The following is a 21,453-nucleotide window of genomic DNA, read 5'->3' on the forward strand; positions in this document are numbered from 1 at the left end:
GGCTGCCATTTCCTTCTCCAATGCATGAAAGTGAAAAGTGAAAGTGAAGTCGCTCAGTCGTGTCCGACTCCCAGCGACTCCATGGACTGCAGCCTACCAGGCTCCTCCGTCCATGGGATTTTCCACTATTCCACCAGAATAAGTCCTTTTGTGATTCTTTGGGAAATCAGGAATTAGCTGTTAGTTATATAAATGGAAAAGATGGACTGAAAAAATTTTCTTTTCTAAATGAGAAAATTAGAAAAATTGTTGGACTAAGGGACAGGAAGAAAATTGTTAAAATATATGTACAGTGTGTGAATAGTGAGCTGGCAGATTCTTTCAATTTTTAAAAACAGTTTTATAACAAAGTTTTTTTTATAAACATGTGTTGTTTCTATAATCAGAAAACACACATTTAAAGAATAGGCCCCATGCTAGAGGTTTGTGGAGCTGCAGGACTGAATATTCAGGCTGCCCAGCTGTCCAAATGCCGGCCCCTTATGGGTGTTAGTATTTTACCAGCAGATGTCTATCCCTTTGACAGCAAACAGCTCTAGGAGACAAAATATTAATGTCAAGTCTTATCAAGCAAGTCTTATGGCCAGGCCAGGCTGGAAGTCATGCCTTCAGGTTGCTGACATTTTCTTGTCACGCGGGGTCTATGATCCTCCAATCAGAACAGTCAGGGAAGTGACAGGCATGGGATGACTTCCTCCTTCTTGGCACATGAACAGGAAGTGGCTTTATTGGTAGAGATGGTTGAGGGAAAGAAATGGGGGCATATATGCTTGAGGCTTATCTTTGTGGCTAAGAAACACGTTCAGTGAATATATATGATAATTGTACTTGTGCTAATGCCTGAGCCAGGAGCCCATCCCTTCCTCAAGGAGCTCACATTTTAGTGCAAGGAAGCAGCTGAGAAGCAACGAGAACAAATAAGGATGTGACATGGAGCGGTAAAAGGTGCCAAGTGTGTGGGTAAAGAAAGGGGTGAAGGGGTAGCAGCAAGGAACCGACACCACCAGGTCTGGGGAAGAGGTCGCTGCCCGGCTTTCTACCCAGGTTTAGAGGGAATGGGTGCAGCCTGAGAAAGGCTGGTTGGTCTTCGGAGGAGGGGGGCACATTCCTCCGAGGAGTCAGGGTGGGGGTGGGGGCTGGGGGCAGAGGGATGCAGATGCCCAGGTCAGGAGCTCCATTTCCGGGGGCTGGGTAGCAGAAGGCTCCAGGCAGCGTACCCTGTTCCTGCGTTGGATGACCTAATAAGGCCTCTTCCATTTTGCCTGCTCGCAGTCTGGCCAGAGAGAGGACTCCCTGTTCTCCCTGGCAGGCACTGCGCAGGCCACAGTGTTTAGGATTTCTGAGCACCAAGGAGTGTTCCAGCCAAGGGCTTTCCATGTGACAGTCCCCTGAGCTGGGGGGAAGGGTTTGGGAGGCAGAGGGGTGCAGGAGGGAGGGGAGGATGCAGGAGAGAAGAGGGGGTTGTGGAGGAGGTGGAGGGCCTGGGAGGTAAGGGGGGTGCAGGAGGGAGGGGAGGATGCAGGAGGAAGGGGAGGGGGAGGATGTGGAAGGGAGGGAGAGAGGAGGAGGGTGCAGGGGGGAGGAGGAGCGTGCAGGGGGGGGGGGAGGCTCAGGGTGAGGAGCGTCCCATTTCAGCCTCTGGCACCAACTTCTCCTTTGAGACTGGGCAGACGGGGAAGAGAGATAAGAAAAAAATGCCAGGGCTCCAGTTGTACACAGAAGCTTTTCTAAAGCAATTGGAGCCGCAGAGAAAGGTAATTGAGAAGGGAGAGAAAATAAAGGACTATTGAAGCAGGGTGTCTGGGGCTGGGAGGCATCTCTGCTGCGTGGGTGTTAGAGGGTTTCTTCCGGCCGGTGCCCCGACGACCGGCTGGGGCCACGGTCACAGGTCTTTCCTTGTCTTGTGGGAGGTAATTCAGGAAAGGACTCCAACATCTGGGGAGGGAAGCGTGATCTCCTGTTTTTTTCCAGGCTCTTCACAGGCTGGAGCTGGAGGAAGCTTCTAGATCACAGCCGTGGAGTCACGTGCTGGGGCCTCGGTGAGCCCCCAGTAGGGAAAACTATCCGTCCGAGGCCACGCCCACCAGCATGTCATTCCTGCCAGGCCTGTCTCTGACCTGCCTCCCTAAATAAAAGCATGTAAGGGACATTTGATTGGTGTTTGCCTGTTCTCTTGCCATTAAAGGGCACACTTTGAGGCAGGAGGTTCAGGCCAGTGAGAGCTAGCTGTCTCATGTCTCGAGGACGACGGAGGGTTGACCAGGCCTGAGTTCAGGTTTTATGTTAAAGCGAACTTGATCACCTTTGTCATCAGCTGCACACTGAGGAAGTCATCCGGGGGATTCGAGACCAGGCATGGCCTTCTCCCTGCAGACTTGTCCTGGGCCTGCAAGTCCTTCCTTCCTGACTGGTGAGGAAACAAGTGTGGGCTGGCGCTGGTCTATGGAGAGATGCTGAATCCTGAGCCAGGAGTGGCCTCAGCGAATCACTAGCTTGTTGCTGTGGGACTTTGGCTGAATCAAAGCTATGGTTTTTCCAGTAGTCATGTACAGAGGTGAGAGTTGGATCATAAAGAAGGCTGAGTGCCGATGAATTGATGCTTTCCAATTGTGGTCCTGGAGAAGACCCTTGAGTGTCCCTTGAATTGCAAGGAGATCAAACCAATCAGTCCTGAAGGAAGTCAATCCTGATTTCATTGTAGAGAGTGATGCTGAATACTTTGGCCACTTGATGCAAAGAGCCAACTCTTTGGAAAAGACCTCGATGTTGGGAAAGATTGAAGGCAAAAGAAGGGGATAGCAGAGGATGAGATGGTTAGATAGGATCACTGACTCAGTGGACATGAATTTGAGCAAATTCTAGAAGAGAGTGAAGGACAGAGGAGCCTGGTGTGCTGAGGTCCATAGGGTTGCAGAGTCAGATGAGACATAGCAACTGAACAAGAATAATAACAACAACCACAACTTCCCTTCTCCGGCCCTTTGCCATCATTGCAGAGAGGGGCTGAAGGAGACTTATGTTTCTGGAACTATGCTGGTTGGAAAGTAAAAGAGGGCTTGAGGCTTGGGGCCAGCTGCCACCTGACTTCATCCATAGCCCTTCTAGTTTTTTTCATGTCATGTAGCATGTGATATGTTATAATATGTTCATGATATGTATATAACATAACACAATAGAATAGAATATTACCATGCTGGACTTCAAGGTAAGCCTGTACTTGAAAGAAGGACTTCATTCCCTAGAAAACTTGGAGTACCCCATGCATCAGGTGACTTCGGAAGTGGCTACAGAGGCCCCTCAATCCATGATTCTGTTGCTCATTAAACAGTCCTGAGCAGCGCCAGAGAAGACTGGCAGCGTTCACTCTGGTTATTTAGAAGTCTGAAAAATGCCAAGAATTCACAGTTAGAAAAACACCCTTTGGCTCCTCATTTATCTGGAGAGCAAAACAAACTCACTTGACGGTCTGTGTGGTGCTGGGGAAGCGCCAGCATGGGAGAAGCGCTCGCTGCCTCTCTGTGATTTCTAGCCAGCTGGACACTTGCTGTCCCTGGGACGTGCCTGAGCAAGGAGGGGGTGGTGTCCCAAGCCCACCCTGGAGAGTGTGGGACTTTTATGACCTGGGGACGCAGCACTGACATTCTCACTGTTCACAGGGAGATGTGAGATCTCTGACCCGTGGTGAGTCCTTGGTCTCGTGAAAGGAGAGGTTGTGTTATTGGAGGTTGAGTGAAGTGACCGGAGGTGATGGGGGCACCTGACACGTCTGCCTCGGGTTAGCAGCTTCCAGGGACCAATCAGTCGCCACCCGCCTCCCCAGCTTCTTCTGGTGCGAGGGAGGGACAAGTTGAAGGTGAGCTGCGGCCAGTCACCTGTATGTAAAGTCACATCCATGACGGACTTTCCTAGTTGGCCTCATTAAGTAAAAAACCTGAATTTCAAGCTGTAAGACCCACACCTCGGAGCAAGTCTCTGGGCCAAGTCAGCCTTCACATCTCAGGGCAGTTCTCTGGCTCTTTACTTCACTCAACAAATATTTATTAAACGTCTACCACGTGCTCAGCATTGTTGGAAAAGATGGGCTACATCTGTGAGCAAAACAGACGCCAATTCTTGCCCTCAGGGAACTTCCCTTCTGATGCTCATTCACAGGTATCAAGCTCTCTGCAGGGATGTGTTACCCGCAGGAGACTGGGTGAGATTTAGGGTGCAGAGATCAGAGCTTAGGTGTTGGTTTCAGACACCTGTGTCCAGGCCCTTTACCTCTCCGCTGGCTTAATTCTCTCGCTAGACAGGTTCAAGGGCACGACCGTTTCCTTGTCTGCTTTTGTTTTGTATTGTTTTGGTTATTTATATTTAAATTTTTATTGAAGTATAGTTTTGTGTTTTTTTTTGGCTTCCCAGGTGGTGCTAATGGTAAAAAACCTGCCTGCCAGTGCAGAGGACATGAGACCCGGCTTTGATCCCTGGGTCAGGAAGATTCCCCTGGAGGGGAAAATGGCAACCCACCCCAGTATTCATGCCTGGAGAATCCCATGGACAGAGGAGCCTGGCGGTTATGGTCCATGGGGTCACAAAGAGTCAGACACGACTGAAGAGACGACACATGCATATTTGGTTTACAATGTTATTTCTGCTGCACAGCAAAGCGATTCAGTTGTATGTGTATATATATATATATATATATATGTATATATACACACACACACACACACACACACACACACACACACACACACACACACTCTTTTTTAAAATATATTCTTTTCCATAATGGTTTGTCACAGGATTTTTTAAATTGGAGGATAATTACTTGACAATGTTGTGTTAGCTTCTGCTGTACAACAACATGAATCAGCTATGTATATCAATAACCTCAGATATGCAGATGACACCACCCTTATGGCAGAAAGTGAAGAGGAACTAAAGAGCCTCTTGATGAAAGTGAAAGGAGAGTGAAAAAGTTGGCTTAAAGCTCAACATTCAGAAAACGAAGATCATGGCATCCGGTCCCGTCACTTCATGGGAAATTGATGGAGAAACTGTGGAAACAGTGGCTGACTTTATTTTGGGGCTCCAAAATCACTGCAGATGGTGATTGCAGCCATGAAATTAAAAGATGCTTACTCCTTGGAAGAAAAGTTATGACCAACCTAGACAGCATATTACAAAGCAGAGACATTACTTTGTCAACAAAGGTCCATCTAGTCAAGGCTATGGTTTTTCCAGTAGTCATGTATGGATGTGAGAGTTGGACTATAAAGAAAGCTGAGCGCAGAAGAATTGATGATTTTGAACTGTGGTGTTGAAGACTCTTGAGAGTCCCTTGGACTGTAAGGAGATCCAACCAGTCCATCCTAAAGGAAATCAGTCCTGGGTGTTCATTGGAAGGACTGATGTTGAAGCTGAAACTCCAATACTTTGGCCACCTGATGCAAAGAGCTGACTCATTGGAAAAGACCCTGATGTTGGGAAAGATTGAAAGCAGGAGGAGAAGGGGATGACAGAGGATGAGATGGTTAGATGGCATCACCGACTCAATGGACATGAGTTTGGGTAAACTCTGGTAGTTGGTGATGGACAGGGAGGCCTGGTGTGCTGCGGTTCATGAGGTCACAAAGAGACAGACACGACTGAGTGACTGAACTGAGCTGAACTGAATGCCCTCCCTCTTGAGCCTCCCTCCTGCTCCCCTCATCCTCACAGGTCCTCACAGAGCACCCCTCCTCATCTGTTAAAGGGGGTGCTAAGGGATGCTCTGAGGGCTCAACAGATGATCCGCTGGTAGTGGTTGGGGTGATGTCGGCAGGGTGGCCAGTGCTCTGCAAGGAGGACGGCCCTCTGCGGGCATTTATCTGCCTGTGTTCATCCCTCGCGGCCTTAGCGATTGTGCCCTTGACCCTCTGTGTGGTTGCCAGGGGTGCTGTGTCTGTCCATGGAGCACCTCCGCCGGATGTGACACTGTCAGGTGTGGGTGTGACCTATGCTGCCCATCGGGCCAGGAGGCCCTCCTGTCCAGGAAGGGAGTGGCTGGCTGTCCCTAAGTCAGCAGCCACAGTGCCCGCCTCCCCTGGGCTGACTGCCAGAGGGCTGCCTTCACCCACTCGGAGCACTCTTGCTTCTTGGACCCAGCAGGCCGCCTGTTTTGGGGGGAGCAGACCACGCTCCTCCTTCCAGCCTCCCTGTAGCGGGCTCTCGCCTCTCCTGACTGCTGTGACCCAGCCCAGTGCCTCCCCCGAACTGGTTGTGTGCCCTGGAACCAACCGCTTAACCTCACTGGTCTCAGTGTCCACATGGGGAGAGGGGAGATGACACTCACAGCTGTCAGGGGCGTTGTCAGGTGAGACATGAAGACGAAGGACCATAGAACGGTAGGTGCAGTGCCCACGTGGTTGTCGTTCCCGTCGCTCAGTCATGTCTGACTCTGTGACCCCCATGGATGATGCTCATCGCCCCCATCAAGTCTGTGTCCTGCTCACTCTTTGCCCCTGCGCACGTCTGATCTGGCCCACTCTCCCTGCCCTCGGTGTTTCCTTCCCGTCTGCCCTGTGCTGCAGCCTTTCAGCACACCTGGCCACCTCTGTGATCGTGAAGCCAGACTGGACCCTGGGAGCATGAGAAGCACCCACTGCCATTGGACTGAGAGTTTCTTAAAACAGGACCGACTGTCTCCCTTTTGAGCCTCCCCTTCCTCTTCCAAAGAGCCGAGCCTGCAATGAGTGCCAGGTGCACAGACATGTGGGACAGGCATCCCAGGTGGGTACAGACAGACAGGAGGACAGAGCTGGCTCCTCTCTCCTGATGCTCTGCTAATTTTGTGTCAAGTAAGGACATTGTTTCTGAAACTGTCACTCGGAGATCTAAATTTAGAGCTGTTTTCCGCCAGGAGCTATCCTGCCAGGAATGGGTTTGAAATGTAGTCCTCAGGGTGTGACTCTCTTGGGCTCTCAGTAGCACTGCCAGGCAGCCAAGTGGGGGCAGCTTTCAGCTCGGAGTCTTGGAGGAGGTTCTGGTGGAGCCTCCACTTCTGTTCGTCTGGTACAGATGGCTTGTACCACCATCCAGGCTGTCTGGAAGGTCTCCCTCCCAATCAACCCACAGGCTACCCTCCACACCATGTGGGCATGCTCCCCAGCCCACCTGTCCTGCCCTCTCCTGCCTCTCAGGGCTGCCTAGATGCTCAAGAACTACTGATGACATGAGTAGCTCACATGGCATCCTCAAATCTTGGAATTAAGAACTAATGAGGTTTCTTTGCCAATACCTGGCCGGTGAGCTGGTTATAAAATCCAGTGGAGAGTTAAAGCTTCTTGGGATCACATATCCAAGGCTCCCACTTCCCCTGATTGAGTAATAAAATGAAGACATTAATATGTCACACAGGAAATAGCCTTCCTGAAGGACCAGGCTAATTACTGTAATCCTACATTCCCCATTTTCAGTGAGAGTCTGAATCGTGTAACAAGAGGTCCCAGATTAATGTGGGCACAGAAGAGTAACATGATACAGAGTGAAATGATACAGATGGATGCTGAGGCTAATGAGCGAACAGAGCATCCACAGGTGCTTCTAGGATTTAATGAGCCCAAGTCTGTGGGCCAAAGAGGAAACCCATCTCATCTCCCTGATTTTTCGTTTGCTCCCATTTGTTGTTTTAAAGCCGACAGATCTCAATGTCTCTTCTGCTGATACAGCTGAAGGAAATGTTTGCATGGTGGCACATGCAGGCTGTTGATAAAATAAGGTCCTCAATAAACCATGCCACATTGATACGTAAAATAAACCATCCCATCATCTATTGGTAAAAACAAAACAAAACAAAACGAGTTTTCTTTGGTTTCATGAAGACAGAACTATGTGTTTTTTTTGGGAGAAAGAACCTGACTAGGGACTAAGAAGACCTGAATTGTAGTCCAGCCATTACCACTAACTTTATCAGCTAGTGAATCTGCTAACAACCTCTGCCCAGGTCGTGCAGCTAGCAATTGGCAGAGTGAGCTTTTGAGCCCAGGGAGTCTAGATCCAGAGTTACCACGATGCTAATGCTGAAGTGCTGATTTCAGGCTCTTTTGGGGACCCAAGAGTGGAGGGGACCTGTGGTCTACAAGGTCGACTCCTGGAGGCAGCCATGCTGTACACACATTGCGCCTTTGTCCTGTGTTCAGGCAGATGGGCCAGGGGCAGACTGACAGAGAGACCTCTGTGTGGTCTCCCCCATCCCCACCACTGCACAGAAGCAGCAGAGGGGCGGTGATGTTGCCCCTCAATATGGCGCAGGGGTGGCGCAGGGGGCCACGGAGGTCACAAGGACTGTAGTGAGGACCAGTTCTGCAGCCCTGTGGGAGGGGGTCATGACCAAGGGTCAAGAGTGGGAAGGAGGAGGACATCTCTATTGTGGGCATCTCTGTTGCAGGAGATGCCCAGCTCGAAACCTGGATGTCCCCTCAGTGCCTTGGCACTGAGAGAACCTACTAGAACACAGACACTAATGTGCGGGGCAGACGGGGAAACCTCAAATTAATTGATACTCCCTCCATTCTCTGGAAAATTGACTTTTTGAACAAAAATTAATTTGAGCAATAGAGAAGCTAAGTCATTCACGCATATCTCAGGGTCAAAACCTTGTCACACAGTGCTTTCAATAAAGCTGTGTTAAACAAAGGTCGGATGTGAATACACCGAGTAGAGATCTGCTTCCTACAATTTGTATACAATTGTTACAATCCCATCCTTTGAGCCTAGTCTAATCTACATGGTTGAATCCCTCCTCTCTTATCAGATGTCAGTAGCTCTTGTTTTGACAAACCAGCCATTGACAACCCCATTAGAGGACACCCCATATGTTGCACTTTTGTTTTTAAAGATCAGCATTATTGAGGCATAACTTATATACAATAAAACGTGCCCATTCCGAACATACATTTCAATAAATTTTGACAAATGTATACACCCACGTAACCACTACTACAATAAAAATGCTGAACATTTCCGTCTCCTTCCAAAGCCCCACATGGCCCTTTGTAGTCATCTCTCCCCATAAGGCTGGCCCGAGGCAACCATTTTCTACTTCCTGTCATTCTATATTAGTTTTGCCTTTCCCAAAGTTTCATATAACTGGAATCGTCTGTCATATTTTAAGTGCCTATAAAATAAATGGGAAAGCCAGAGAAACCCCATCCAATGGAGCAGGGACCATGGATGCGAGTCTGCTTGGCTGGCTTGCCTGGCAGTGCCTGGACCAGAGACAGCCCACCTTGCCGACCAGCATCAGTCCATTCCTGGTCTCAGCATCCTTTCCCTGTGCCTGTCTGTCTTCACGACCACTTCTCCTCCCTTGCTCTTGGAGCTGTTATTTCCTTTCTTGGCCCACATCTGCCGATTGGGAAAGTAAATAGCCCATGCAAGCCCTGGAGAAGCATCTTTGCTGAAGGGTTTGCTAATCTTCAGGGAGAGGCAGACAGGAAGTGTGTGTCCACTTGGCTCTCACTGACATCCCAGATAATGTAAACTCACCGTTTCCTCCACAGCTGGCTCAGGCCTTGGCCCCTGACAGAGTCAGGGAACTTTCAGTTTCTCATTATTTAACAGTTGGAAGCCCCTTGCTCTCCAGGCTCCCAGGGCTAGTATTCCCTCTTGTCAAGAGCTCTGGTTTTTTTTTGGGGGGAGGGGACGCAGTGGGCGGGGGCGGCGGCGATGGTTCTTTTCTTGATCTTATTCACCTCCAAACTGAAAAGAGAGTGAGAGAGAACAATGGTCTAGTCTTGGAATCATTTCCTCTTCTCCCTAAACCTGTCTGGTTCTTCACCAACGTGAAGAAGATATTTTATGGCTGAGGAGGCAGAAATGAGCTTCTGGAGTCCAGCTACCCTCTGATGTGTTGGTGTTACTCTTCCTGGTAAAAGCACTTCCAGGAAAGAGCGACTAGCGGAGACTGAAAGCTTCTGCAGACCAGAGAAAGTGAATACGCAGTGTGTATAAACCTGAGAGCAGGACCCTCGCTTAGCTCTGGGTGCCTATCCGTGCAGGCAGGAGAAAGCCTGTGCCTTCCACAACCTCTGGTCTGGACCAGTGGATCCTAGAAGGTGATCTTCAGATCAGAGGCATCAGCATCCTCTGATGTGTCAGTTATCTGTGGTACGTAACAACTTGCCCCTGATTTGGGGGCTATAAACACCAGTAAGTATTATTTTGTACAGTTTCAGTTGGTCAGGATGTAGGAGTGAGAGATCTTGGCTCAGGAGCTCTCATGAGGATGTAGACAAGGTGTTACCTAGAGCTACAGTCATCTGAAGGCTTGACCGGGGCTGGAGCAAACCCTCCAAGGTGGCCGACTCCCGGGGCTGGGTGTTGGCGGCAGGTTTTGTCTCCTCCCTAGGGTGCTGCTGGAATGTCCTCAAGACATGAGGGTTGGCCTCCCCAGCATGTATGAACTGAAAGACACAGAGGCAGACACAGAAACAGAAGGAAGACTGTTCTGTTCTAAAATAGAACCGTGCCTTCTAATATCTCATCTTAAAATCACACACCATTACATCCATCAAATACAGTTAGAAGCAAGTCACTAAATCCAGTCTACCATTTGCAGGGAGGAGTGTCAAAGAATTTGTGGGTGTATGTTAAAAATATCTTCTCTGAGGGCTTTCCTGGTGGACAGTGTTTAAGAATCTGCTTGCCAATGCAGGGGATGCTGGTTTGATCCCTGGTCTGGGAAGACCCCCATGCCACAAGGCAACTAAGCCTGTGTGCCACAGCTACGTGCACCAGCTGCAACAAAGACCCAGGGCAGCCAAAAGTAAACAAATTAATAAAAATTGAAAAATATATATTTTATGTGACTGAGAAATGCAAATTCTTGGACTGCCCAAATCTGCTGAGTCTCTGGGGTTCAAGTTCAACACTCTATTTCAACAAACTCTCTGGATGATGGTGAAGCTGGCAAAAGTTGGAGAACCACCAGAGTAGACCAAAGAACGCTGAGAAAACCTCAACTCACTTGTGGGTGTCTGGGCTGAAGCCTTATCCACCAGGGCTACTTTCTAGAACCTGGGCTTTCATGAATTTGACACAAAGGTCCTGGCCTTACTTCAAAATAATCCACAAGAAAGATGCAATAGTCAGGATAATGCCCGCTACCCAGAGATGCCCACATCCTAGGAGCCTGTGAACATGTCACTTAACATGGCAAGAAGGAGTTTGTGGTTGTGATGAAATTAAGACTCTTGAGGTGGGAGATTATCTCAGCTTGTCCAGATGGGACCAAAGTAATTACAAGGATCCTCACAAGTAGGAGGAAGGAGAGAAGAGTCAGAGAGAAGCAGAGATGGGACGTGCTGATGGCAGCGGAGTCAGAGAGATGTCTGAAGATGGCCCACTGCTGACTTTGAAGACAGAGAGACAGGCCACAAGCCAAGGACTGCGGGCAACCTCCAGAACCTGGAGAAGTCAAGAAAACAGATTCTTGCCTAGAGCCTCCAGAAAAACGCAGTCCTGCCAACACTTTGATTTAAACCCAGGGAGATTCCTTGTGGACCTCTGGCCTCTAGAAATGTAAGAGAATTCACTTGCGTTGTTGGAAGCCACTCTGTCAGTGGTCATTCGTTTCAGCAACAGTAGAAGTCTAGCAGGAAAGTGTTCTCATCTGAGACTTCCTTTGGGTGGGATAAAGAAAAAAAGCAGGAGAATGGAGGATCTGCTCCCTTAGATGTTTCCACAGGAAGTATAGACGTGTGTGTTGTTGCAGAGTCTGTCCTTGTATTTTTACCAGCAGAAGAGAAATGCTGTAGAACTGCATGGTCCAACACATTAAAAGGTAGCCACCAGCCAGAAGTGGCTTGATAAATTTTCATTTCAGTTAATTAAGTCTACATAATATAAAAGATAAAGTTCCCAGTCCTCCAGTCATACAGCAAAGGCTCAGTAGCCAAACATGGCTTGTGGTTAATGTACTGCACAGCAGGGACACAGAACATTTCCCAAATGTTCTATTGACATTTGTAAATGTTCCATTAGACAGCACTGCTCCAGCCTTTTGATATTTCCCAGTTTAAGCTTTTGCAAAAATCTTACTCCACTCTGTGGCCATGGCTGTGATTTCCAATAGAGGCTATGGGATTCCTTCAGCTCTGTCACTTGTATTTATCTGCAGTGCTCAGCAACTAGGTTTAAAAAATCCTTGCTTCAAGGGTTCCTGGGATTCAGAGGTGTCATATAGTCCAGAACATGGGGAAGTTGCAGGAGGGTGTCTGTATGTCCATGTTTATAGGGTTTATAGGGGGAGATGGGGACAGAGCCTTCATCCTGGCTTGAACTACAACAGCTTCCCTCTTCATGTTACCTATTGAGTTTATTGCACCACTTCATTTGGAGAAAGGTCGATGGCTTTCAAAAGAAGAAGAAAAGTCTGAAAACCTGCAGTCTGAAGGGAAGGTCCCTACCCCAGCTCTCCTTTGTTCCCCTCCACAGTCTCCTAGAGGTCGTCTGTACATGACTCCTCACCTAAGACCATAAGCAGAGCAATAAATCACTTGCACTTGGATATTGACATGGAGTCATCATCTAGAGTTACTGACTTTATGAAGATTTCTTCAAAAACTGGAACTAAAATTTTATTTTAGATGATGCAGTTAATTTGAAAAGTATATTGGGTTGATCATTTTCCTCCTAGGATTAACTCAACTATTTCGTATTTCTATTCTCAGAAACAAGTTACTCTGTCCCACTTCCATCACACATGCACACATACACACATATGTATTTTATAGAACACACCATCCCTGCCTGTTGCAGTAAAGTTTTATAGGGCTTCTGGCCCAAAACAATAATCTTGGGATGAAAAGGGAGGGCCTTTGGAAATTTCTTCAAACCGTATAATTCTCAGCCGCCCCCAATGGGCTTCTCAGCAGAACTAACAGGTCCTTGGTTCAGGATAGGTTGGCTGGTGGGAGCCTCATATTGGTAAGTGAGGTTGTTAGGAACTTCTCATTTTAAACTTTGAAAGTGTTGAATATGCTGGGATCACACTTACCTCTGATCACACTTCTTACCTCTGACAATTTCACTCTTATGAGATACGATCTTGCATTAAGTACATACAGATTCCCCAATTAGAGCACACTTTGCTGGGAATGGCAAACATGCTTCTCCTTCTCCCTCCCCAGGGCAGAGTAAACACTCGCAAGTCTGGCCAAGTCCATTCTCGTGACTCTACTACAGACAAGCACCTGTCTTTCTAGATTTGGCCTGGGTGTCAGTTTTCTCATCTCTGAAAATCCAGGCTTGTAGATTAAAGGACTTCTGTGTCTTTCCAGCTCTGAAGTTCTGTGGTTGCATGATGGATGAAAATAATTAGACTCAAAGAACTCTGTTTTAAGGTAAGAATGGAAATCCATCATGTATGATAGTAATAATAGAAAAATATGGCCATATTTAATCACAGTCATTATTTCCATTTAAAAGATGAATGCACCTGTAGCCAGATGTAAATGAGGATAAATCTCATTTAAAAATACTACTGAGCAGTGTGGGGCTGGAGGTGTATTTGTCTGCAGCTGCTGAAGGTACAGTTTAGGTGCCCCTCATTTCAGTGGCCCTTCCAAAGCCCTGGGAGGGGACTTTGCAACATGTTTACATCTTCACATATTTTATAAACTTTAAAAAGAGCAGTCTTTCAGCTGTAATCTGGTAAAACTGCCATCTCCTTTCATCCACACTTTCTCTCCTCTTGACTAAGGTTGGGGCAGTCTGGGACATTTGGGGAACCAGCTAAAGAAAGATGAGTTGGGGATACATTTATTTTGACCTTAGTAAGACAGGATGATGTGGTTTACTGTAAGGACTCTAGAAAATTACTAATAGTGTATGGTTTTCCCATCCCCACAAAACCTCTGGTGGAGGGGTTGAGTTAAAAACCATTATTAAGAAGGAGAAGGACTTTCCAGGTGGTCCAGTGGTTAAGAATCTGCCTTACAAAGCAGGAGATGTAGGTTTGATCCCTGGTCCAGGAACTAGATCCCACGTATGGCAGAGTAACTAAGCTAGGGCGCCATGACTACTGAGCCCTTGGGCTCCAGAACCTGTGTGCCACAACTAGAGAGTCCACGCGTCAAAACAAATGAAGTATCTCACATGCGGCAACTAAGACCAGACATAGTAAATAGCTACCTAACTAAATAAATATAAGTAGGTGAATAAGACAGAGAAGGCAATGGCACCCCACTCCAGTGCCCTTGCCTGGAAAATCCCATGGACGGAGGAGCCTGGTAGGCTGCAGTCTATGGGGTAGCTAAGAGTCGGACACAACTGACTTCTCTTTCAATTTTCACTTTCCTGCATTGGAGAAGGAAATGGCAACCCACTCCAGCGTTCTTGCCTGGAGAATCCCAGGGACGGGGGAGCCTGGTGGGCTGCCATCTCTGGGGTCGCGCAGAGTCGGACACGACTGAAGAGACTTAGCAGCAGCAGCAGCAGCAGCAGGAGCATAAGAAAGAGGAGAAATATGAAAAAGTCTGAATGAATAGTTTGTTCTTGAAGAATCAGTCCTGTTTCAACAACCAGCAGCACTTTGGAATGAGGCACTTTGGGAACAAGGACTTGAAATAAGGTGGAGTTCAAATCAGCTGTGCCGAGTGCCAACCGTGTCATCACAGACTCAATATTTTTCTTTGAATCTGTTCCCTCCCCCATGAATGAGGATAAGATGGTCTATCTCCCATGCTTTGGGGGAACAGTAAATGCTATAAAGTACTGAGGAATATTATTCCAAATTGGAATAAGAGGCACTCCATAAATTATAGCTTTTGTTTTTAATCGTACCATGGAAGTTTCTTGTATGGTGCACTGAATTTGAATATCAAACATTCCAAGCAAGGGGAAGGATCTCCTTCAAAGATTGTTGAAGTGGGAAGGGGACTTGAGATGTTTGAATGAGGACATTGGGGTTTTGCAAAGTTGTGACTGGACCAGGTCATGCCCCTGTGTGTGTGTGCTAAGCTGCTTCAGTCATGTCCAACTCTTTGCAACCCTATGGCCTACCAGGCTCCTCTGTTCATGGGATTCTTCAGGGAAGAATTCTGGAGTGAGTTGCCATGCCATCCTCAAGGGGATCTTCCCGACCCAGGGAATGAACCCATGTCTCTTGTTTCCTGCATTGGCAGATCGGTTCTTTACCACTAGCACCATCTGGGAAGCCCAAGTCATGCCCCTAAGAAGCAGCAAAAGGGTCTTATAACCTGCCTATTTGAACTAGGAGTACAGTCAGGATAATCTAGAAATGTGTGTGGACCTGCACGTGGACCTTCCTTACTAACTGGTATTTGCTGGAACAGTTGCTTAACTGCCTTCAGAAAAGAATATCCTCCTTTGTGCTTGTTAAATTCATCTGTTTTTCAGGACAGTTTGGACAGTTCTCTGTTTTGTTAACTCCGCAGACCCTCCCCCGGCTTGACTAGAGCCCACAGCTAAGGTCAGATGAGTCGTGAGGAGACTGGCAGCTAGATTCCCCGGGCAGGGGTTGCTGTAAGGAAAATGCAGAAGATGGCATTGAATCCGGCTCTGGGTAAATAACACATTTGTTGAACGAATAAATGAAGAATATATAATACTTGGGGCTTCCTAGTTGGCCCTAGGGGTAAAGAACCTGCCTGGCAATGTAGGAGACATAAGACAATCGGGCATCTGAGCACACACACGTTTGACTTTTGTGTCAAACGTTGTATAACTCTGCTTTTAAAATGCAGAGAATGATCTTGTGGACACAGTGGTGGAAGGAGAGGGTAGGATGAATTGAGACAGTAGCATCGACATATATGCACTACCATATGGAAAATAGATGGCTAGTGGGAAGCTGCTATTATATATGACACAGGGAGCCCAGCCTGGCGGTCTATAATGACTTAGAGGTGAGATGGGAGAGGGAGGGAGGCTCAACCGAGAGGGGAGAGATATATATAATTATGACTGATTCACTTTGTTGTATGGCAGAAACCAAACAATATTGTAGAACAATTATCCTCCAATTAAAAAAAATTGTATTCATCTGTTTTTTTAAAAAAGATGTGTTAGGCACCTTCTGTGTCCCAGGCTGTTTTAGTCTTTATTACTCTTGGGAAGGGTGTGATGAACTCAACAACCCCTTTGTTTTAAGAGGAGAAAAAAAAAAAAGACGGAAGACGGTTTTGTAAGAGCAGTGGGCTTCAGCGGAGAATGAGGGAATGCTAATCACAAAGTTTACTGCCTTCCTACTTCTGCCCCGAGCGACAGTAGCAAGAGCCTCATCTCACAGGTGCGTGTCTGACACCCTCACCTTTTCACCTGGGTGGGGCGAATGTTACTGGGGAATGTGAAATGTTCTTCCTCCAGGCTTTCTGCAAAGTCTGAAGGGGGAGGTAGGGCTCAGAAATGTGGGGGAATGCCCAGGTCTGAGAAAATTCACGGATCAACTTGGAATCCTGGTATCTCCAACTGAAAGGACCTCAGAGGCCCTTAGGTTCAGCCCTTAAGCCAAGCAAACCCCCCTCTTGATAAGGGATCAGAGCATCTCAGTTGGCATACCTTCAGTGCTGGGGAACTCTTTCCCTCACGAGGCAGCCCATGCTGGTTCTGAAAGTTGTTCTTCACCATACTGAGCTGAAATCTGCTTCCACATGGTTCAGCCCAGGGGTCCCAGCTCTGCTCTCTGATGTCACGCCAAATACGTCTAATTCCTTTCCCAGAGGAATTCAGTGCCCTTAAGTGTCTAAACTCAGAGATCTCGTCCCCTCTAAGACTTTCTTTTCTCGCTTCTGCAGACTCCTCTTGTGCTGTTGCTAAGTCGTGTTCGACTCTTTGTGATCCTCTTAAGTGTTTTGATTCCTAAACCCTCCCCTCCTAGCTGGAACAAGAGAAATTGGAAATGAATGGGCTGAACTGCTTCAAGGCTCCCTGGGAAGAACTTTTAAACATGCACACTTGAGTGACAAGAGGCAGTGAAGAAGGCACTGGGGGCTGCCTCTCCAGCCGTGAAAACGAGGACAGAGGTCAGGGCTCATCTGGCTGGTGTCTGCGCCTCTAAATAATGCTTAGGACACTCAGAATACTTTTTAAAAGGCCAGGCTGCAGAATCTGATATACTAGAACCAGGGAAGTAAATCTAACGGTTCTCAGAGCATCCTTGCTCCTAGCAGTTTACACAGCCATCTCTGGGCAGAATTATATTTACAGGAGGAAGAGGATGGATGGAGTTAAAGCTTAAAGAGTCTTGGAAATGACGACTACCATAAACCCCAGTCCCTCCGCCCTCATAAATGTTTTCCCTGTGTTTTGTAAAGAACTGAAATTGAGAAAAGGGTGTCCATGACACCTTAATAATAATGCCCCCTCTACCCAGTGACACCGTGATACCAACCTACTCCTTCTACAGACTCTATGAGTGAGCAAGGGCTTCATTTTTAAAAATGTTTTAATGCATTTATATTTTTATTCATTTCTGGCTGTGCTAGGTCTTTATTGCCACGTGAGGGCTTTCTCTACTTGTGGCGAATGGAGGCCCCTCTCCAGGAGCGTCGCTTGGGCTTCTCATTGTGGTGACTGCTCTTGTTGCTCTAGGGTGCGCAGGCTTCAGTAGTTGCGGTGCACGGGCTTTGTTAGTCCAAGGCATGTGGAATCTTCCTGGACCAGGGATTGAACCTGTGTCCCCTGCGTTGCCAGACAGATTCTTAACCACTGGGCCACCAGGGAAGTCCATTCATTGTTTTAAAATATATTTATTTATTTGGCTGCACCAGGTTTTAGTTGCGACATGTAGGACTCTCAGTCTTTGTTAGGGCATGAGGGATCTTTTGTTGCAGCATGTAAATTCTTAATTGCGGCTTACAGGATCTAGTTCCCCGATCAGGAATCGAACCCAGGCCCGCTGCACTGGGAGCTCGGAGTCCTAACACTGGACTGCCAGGGAAGTCCCCAAGGCTTAATTTTTTAAGGTAGCTTTTTAATGATACAACCAAAAGACCTAAGTATAGGGCATGTAAGCTAATCCAATCCCAGTAATAGAAACTCACTTTTTTTTGTATTTGCATAATGGCAAATTATCCTGTTGTTTGCTTCACTGATATTATCAGATGATTTTATCTTGGGTAAGTATGTGAAGCTAGGTTACAGTCTAACATGTAGGTTCAAAGCCACGTTGATGCAATGCAAGTTTGCTTTTGTTCTGATTTCTTCCACTTAAAAGAATGACGCTTCCTGTTTGTTACTTAACTATGCCAATTGTGGCTATAGCTCGCTACCAGTTCCGGCGACGAGGTCTGTGATGGGAGGGCGATAGCACTAGCTCTATTTTCCAGGTCAGGCAGGCTGAGGCGGAGAAACATCCAGTGATGGGCGCAGGGCTTTGTGACTCTAGATAATAGACCTCAAATAATAACCCAGTCTTCTTCCCAGTGCTATTTCCCTTGCAGTATTCTCCAGGACACGAGCTAACTAAAACGGAGATGAAAGAATTAAACACACAGAGGCACATTTCTATTCCAGACCATTGGAAAATACTAGCAACATCCACGAACCCATACTTTGCACAATTATTAGAAAGAAAATAAAACTTGATCATTATCTCCAAAACAAAATCAGTTAAAAGCAAGTTTTCTAAATCTGTGAAAATCTCACCAAGGGTAAGTTTTTAAAAAGAATGGTCTTCTGTGGCATGTGAGCTAGTTTGGGGCGGAGTAAGTGCTTGGTCACCCTTGATTCTCTCTTTTTTTTTTCAAAGTCACTCAGTCATGTCCAGCTCCTTGTGACCCCATGGGCTATATAGTCCATGGAATTCTCCAGGCCAGAATACTGGAGTGGGTAGCCTTTCCCTTCTCCAGGGGATCTTCCCAACCCAGGGATTGAATCCAGGTCTCCCGCATTGCAGGTGGATTCTTTATCAGATGAGCCACAAGCAAAGCCCAAGAATACTGGAGTGGGTAGCCTATCCTTTCTCAAGCGGATCTTCCCAACCTAGGAATCAAACTGGGGTCTCCCGCATTGCAGACGGATTCTTTACCAACTGAGCTATGAGGGACCTAGACACATCAAATTTTCCTTCTCTGTGTCTGGGCAGTCTTTATTGGAGTCTGCTAAGAGCAAGGTGGGCTTCCCAGGCGGCGCTAGTGGTAAAGAACTGGCATGTCAGTGCAGGAGATGCAAGAGACGTGGGTTCAGTCCCTGGGTTGGGAAGATCCCCTGGAGAAGGAAATGGCAATCCACTCCAGTATTCTTGCCTGGAGAATCCCATGGACAGAGGGGCCTGGTCTATAGGGTCACAAAGAGTTGGAAACAACTGAAGAGATTTAGCACACACACAAGCAAGAGTAAGGCACACAAACTGCTCTAATTAAAGAAAATGTTTGGTGGTCCAAAGAGGAATATTCCAGAGATAGAAAACAAGGCTGTTACTGAGGTTTGGTGATTGCTCCACCAAAGCCACAGATCTGGCTATCCTCAAAGAAAGTGTTAGTCGCTCAGTCATGTCCAACTCTTTGCTATCCCATGGACTGTTGCCCACCAGGCTCCCCGGTCCATGGGATTTTCCAAGCAAGAATACTGGAGTGGGTTGCCATTCCCTTCTTCAGGGCATCTTCCTGACCCAGGGATCAAACCCAGGTCTCCTGTATTACAAGCAGATTCTTTACCATCTGAGCCACCAGGGAAGCTCTCAAACTGGTCTCTCAAATAAAGAGTAAAACTTAAGAAGAACTCCTCTGATTCTTTGGAGATTTTAAGATAACTGCTTGTTGACTCAATATAGTAATCTGTTTCTTCAGGGGTAACTGGAAATATTCTTTTCACTTTTATGTAAGATATGTGTTAATCTTGGCTCTGAAGGAGCAGTTTGCATCCAAGATTCTCAAGGAACTCTTCTGAGATGAATTCATTTTGGAGACACATAGCTTATTTATTTCCATTCCACAGAGATTTAAATGAGTTCTGATGGGGATGTTCTTTTCCAAGGAAAGTGTAATACACTAGAGGCTGAGTTCTTACTCAGCTCAGAGTCTGTTATCCTCCTAATGGATCCTCCTCCACTTCATTTTGAAACAGAAGAATGTTAAGACCCACAACTCATGTCAAGAATGTAAATTTTGAATATTGATGCCATGTGTACTTAAAAGAAGTATCTGATCAGTTACTAGGCTTAATGACTTCATTTCACCATCCACCACCCACTCATTCATCCATCCACCATCCAGCATCCATCCCTCCACCATCCATCATCCATCCATCTGTCTATCCATGCATCCATCCTACCCATGCATCCATCCATTCATCCACCCACCATCCATCATCCAACCATCAGTCCCTTGGGAGAGGTCTGGCCACTCTCTACTTCCTGCTGGTTCCTTAGGTTTACTCGCAAGGTGTCAGCCCCACCTATGATCATCAACTTTTAAAAGTTTGCACTTAACCAGCAAGGCATGATGGCTATAGTTAAAGCACCAGGCAGGAAGGATTCTTCTGGACCAGAATGGCCAACTGCCCCAGTCTTCCCTGACTGTATTGGTTTTCATACTGAAAGCCCTCAGTCCAAGGAAATGGACTGATGGGTTGCCCTAACTCGAACTTTCTGGTAATCAGTGAGAACAATGTGGTAAGGACAGTCCAGGTGAAGCTTGAATTAGGTTTATTTGGCCTGTTTATTGTTTATTTAAACAGCAGAGGCATGTGTGTGTACTGCATAGTCCTGGCCCCTATGGAATTATTAATATTTTCATGGAGATTTCCTTTGTCAAGATGTTCTGGGTCCACAGCCAGGAGGTATGAGGAGCCCTGGGAAACTTATGTATGATTTCCTGTACAGGTATCATTGAGGGCTTCCCAGGTAGCACGAAGGTAAAGAACCATCCTGCCAATGCAGGAGCTGCAGGAGATGTGGTCCGATCCCTGGGTGCGAAAGAGCCCCTGGAGGAGGAAACGGCAGCCCACTCCAGTATTCTTGCTGGGATAATCCCAAAGACAGAGGAGCCTGGCGGGCTCCGGTCCATGGGGTTGCAAAGAGCCAGACAAGATGAGTACGCATGCACGCACGGGTATCACCAAGGCCTAATTCTCCGTGTTATGCTGTGTTTTCCTCCTGAGCACCCCAGGGGGAGTTTCAGGACTGGGGAGACCCTGGGATCCTGGTTGCTGGAAAAGTGGGTCCTCTCCAGCGGCTGTCCTACAACCAGTTGGGGTGAATTCTTCCTCATTCATCTTATTTTCTTTTTGCAACAATTTTACCCTTTATTTTTGTCTTTTACTGCATGTATTTTCTATATTTAGATCCAGAAATGGAATGAAATTAACTGAGGTTTCCAGCCCACCTTATGCCAAGTGCCATAACAGAAAGTGATGTGTTACTGTGTCTGCCCGTGGTCAGTACCATGAGGTGCCCTCTTGGGATGGTGATGGTAGGTGCTGACCCTCGGAGAAGGGCTCTGAGAGGGGCCACAAGTTTTCACA

General features: G+C 47.2%; 1 long non-coding RNA gene across 1 annotated transcript; it reads left to right on the forward strand.

Annotated features, from left to right (window-relative positions):
• Nucleotides 1-1,640: 1,640 nt before the first annotated feature.
• On the forward strand, nucleotides 1,641-2,149 carry LOC105609157 (uncharacterized). The gene is made up of 2 exons (XR_001044426.4): nucleotides 1,641-1,754; nucleotides 1,972-2,149. It is a non-coding gene; the product is annotated as an uncharacterized LOC105609157 (long non-coding RNA).
• The last annotated feature ends 19,304 nt before the right edge of the window (nucleotides 2,150-21,453 follow it).

Source organism: Ovis aries, chromosome 13 (genome assembly GCF_016772045.2).
Source record: "Ovis aries strain OAR_USU_Benz2616 breed Rambouillet chromosome 13, ARS-UI_Ramb_v3.0, whole genome shotgun sequence".
In the NCBI taxonomy this organism is placed as follows: Eukaryota; Metazoa; Chordata; class Mammalia; order Artiodactyla; family Bovidae; genus Ovis; species Ovis aries.